Source organism: Coenobita brevimanus, chromosome 39, assembly GCF_032717465.1.
Source record: "Coenobita brevimanus isolate Jiangsu-jjx chromosome 39, ASM3271746v2, whole genome shotgun sequence".
Lineage (NCBI taxonomy): Eukaryota > Metazoa > Arthropoda > Malacostraca > Decapoda > Coenobitidae > Coenobita > Coenobita brevimanus.
Window position 1 is genome coordinate 27,825,311 of NC_136992.1, and position 3,528 is coordinate 27,828,838.

Below are 3,528 nucleotides of genomic sequence, written 5' to 3' on the forward strand. Positions count from 1 at the left end.
CCTCCTTCCCTCCATCCCTTCCTTCTCCCTCCTCCCTCCATCCCTTCCTTCTCCCTCCTTCCCACCCTCCCTCCCACAGCCCGAGTCTCTACAAGCTGTCTCTCTCTCTCTCTCTCTCTCTCTCTCTCTCTCTCTCTCTCTCTCTCTCTCTCTCTCTCAGTGGAGGTAAAGGTAAAAAACCGGAGGAGAAAAATGAAAGGAAATCGAGTGGAAAAAGGGAGGAGGAGGAGGAGGAGAGAATCGTGATGATGAAGAAGAGGAGGAGGAGGAGGAGTAATAGGTGTGAAGGAGGAAGGTGTGGAAGAATAAGAGGAGGAAGGAGGAAATGGGTAGAAGTGAAGGAGAGAGGGAGGGAGGGAGGGAGGGAGAGAAACTTGAACTCTAGGTTTCTAGGGAAATCACTGCCTCTTAAAGGGAGGTATATGTGAGGGAGGGAGAAAGAGAGGGAGGGAGGGAGGGAAAAGTTACACCAGTTACATAGATATACAGACCTTAAGTTAGTTCATGAGGGACTGGGCCGTGAAATAAAAAAAATATATATATGTATATTAATAAGATTTAATTTTGGAAGTTAGAATATAGATGAGGTGAGAACAGAGAGGGAGGGAAGGGAAGAGGGAGGGAAGAAAGGGAGGGAGGGACGGGAGGAGGGGAGGGAAGGAGAGGGGGAAGGTAGGGAGGAGAGAGGGAAGGAGAGGGGAAGATAAGGAGGGAGGGAGGGAAGAAGGGGAAGATAGGGATGGAGGGAAGGAGAGCGGAAGAAAGGGAGGGAGGGAAGGAGAGGGGCAGAAAGGGAGATAGGGAGGGAGGAGGGAGGGAGACAGAAATATGGATCCTATGGGGAGATATTAAGTGACGAGGTAAGGCGAGGTGAGAGAGAGAGAGAGAGAGAGAGAGGGTTATAAATGAACCCATACAGTACAATTTCTCTCTCTCTCTCTCTCTCTCACACACACACACACACACACACACACACACACACACACACACACACACACACCAATCCTGCCTCTCCCTGTGTTCATGCTAATCTTAATCCCTGCCTGCCTCCCTGTCTACCTCCCTGCCTTCCTGCTACCTCCCTGTCTGCCTTCGTCTCTGCCTACATATCTACCAACCTCACATTTCCGCCCCCTCCCCCCCTCTCTCTCTCTCTCTCTCTCTCTCTCTCACACACACACACACACACACACACACACACACACACACACACATTCTGTCCAGCACCAATGTACACAACTCGTAATCCCATACATTATCTCCCCCACTGCGTCCTTCCCACTGCTTATGACCTCCAGGCTTTTAAACGCTTCAGGACATGTTTTTTTTCCATTTTATTTATTTATTTATTTTTTGCTTCCCCTAAAGGAGTTTTTTGCAGCTAGCATTGGCGTCTGGTGCTGAAGGGGTTAATGAGGGATATATGGAGCAATTATTAGCCGGGGGGGGGGTGAAATTCGTCTGTGCAAAAATTAAGAAGAAAAAAAAATAAGAAGGAAAAAGAGAAGAACTAGAATGGGAAGAAGAAAATGAAGAGGAGGAATAATAATGATAGTAATAATAATAATAATAATAATAATAATAAGAATAGTAGTAGTAATAATAATAATAATAATAATAATAATAATAATAAAAATAATGATAATAATAATAATAATAATAATAAATAATAGTAATAATAATAATAATAATTAGAAAATGGTCTGTCGGTAGCAAGAATAGATATAAAATAGCGTCCTCGGCGTGAAGGTGCTAAATGCAGTGTGTCTGAAGTCAAACATCCCTAACCCTTCCAGTTCAGGTGATGGCCAGGTGTAGTCTGACTAGTAACCAAGGAGATTCGCTCCAACTCATAACCAAGGCTCAGTGAAAATATCCCTTACTCCCTTCTATCTTAGTTGATGGCCAGGTGTTGTCAGATTGGAGGGTTAATCTGACTAGTAACCAAGGAGTTTCGTTCCTCCTTCATAAAGAGTCTGCAAAGATCCCTAACTCCTTTCAGTTTAGTTGATGGCCAGGGTTAGTCAGATTGGAGGGTTGATTTGACTAGTAACCAAGGAGACTCATTAACCCATTTCAGCTTAGTTGATGGCCAAGGTTAGTCAGATTGGAGGGTTGATTTGACTAGTAACCATGGAGACTAAACTCATTTCAGCCTAGTTGATGGCCAAGGTTAGTCAGATTGGAGGGTTGATTTGACTAGTAACCAAGGAGACTCACTTCTGCCTCATACGTAAGTCTCAATGAATTCCTTGCAACCATGACCCAAGATCCTTACTCTCGTCGTTTAAGAAAGTTCGCTAACACCTCTTCCTAACCTATTTATTTTGCTCATTACACCTTACCGTCCTCTCCAGTGTACTTAAATCATTCTGCCATCGCCATACACTGCATACATAACGCACAAAACGATATTAGCCAGCCGTATAGACAAATAAATCGGTAAGGAAGAGGTGTTAGGGTAGTGTGAAGTCATAGGAGTGGCCCAGTTCCCTCAGATGAAAGCACTCTAATCCAGGAGTCTCGAAGTGAAGGGGTTTGGATCCTGACCTCCTGTTGTTCATATTGTTTTTTGTTTGTTTTTTCGAAGGAACAAATTTTTGTAGCTTCTTACCATTGGATTATTCCTCCTCCTCCTCCTCCATCTTCTCCTCCTGCATCTCCTCCCCCTCCATCTCCTCCTCTTCCATCTCCTCCCTCCATCTCCTCCTCCTCCTGCTCTGGTGCTGTATTTTATCAGTTTTCCTTTACCTCTTCATCCCTCCCTGTCTCGCCCCTACTGTCTACCTCCCTTTCTCCCTGCCTGCCTACCTCCGTCCCTTCCTCCCTCCCTTCCTGCCTGATTGCCTCCCTCCCTCCCTCCCAGCTTATCTCCCTGCCTACCTCTCAGCCATCCCCCTCCCTCAATCAGTCCCAGCCTCACTCTCACACCTACCTTCTTCCTTCACATCATACCTGCCTCTCTGCCTGCCTCACTACCCATCTTCTTATCAACCTCCCAACTCTCTACCCGCCTCCCTGCCAATCCCCCTGCCCTCCTGCCTCCTTCCATGCCGACCCCCAGCTACCCCCTGCCTACCTCTCTGCTATCCCCTTGCCTGCCTCTGCCTATCCCCCTGCCCTCCTGCCTGATTCCCTTGCCTTCCTCCCTGCCTTCTCTGCCTACCACTCTGGCTACCCCCCTCCTCCCTCCCTTGCTACCTCCCCTGTCTACCACCCTGCAACCCCCCTGCCTGCCTCTCGGCGGCCCCCCCTGCCTGCCTCCCGGTCTGCCCTCGGGCCTCACTTCCTGCCTGCCTACTTGTCGTGTTAATAGCAGCATAAACAAGAGAGAGTAGTGGCTGTCCCTTGATTAAATCTCTCTCTCTCTTATGTGTGTGTGTGTGTGTGTGTGTGTGTGTGTGTGTGTGTATACAGTCAACACGGTTACCTGTGAATGAAAGCAAGTGAAAAACTGTAGACGAGACAGAGAGAGAGAGACTAAATCCAAGTGAAAAGGCAAGCTGTTAATTATATATAAAGTGAAAT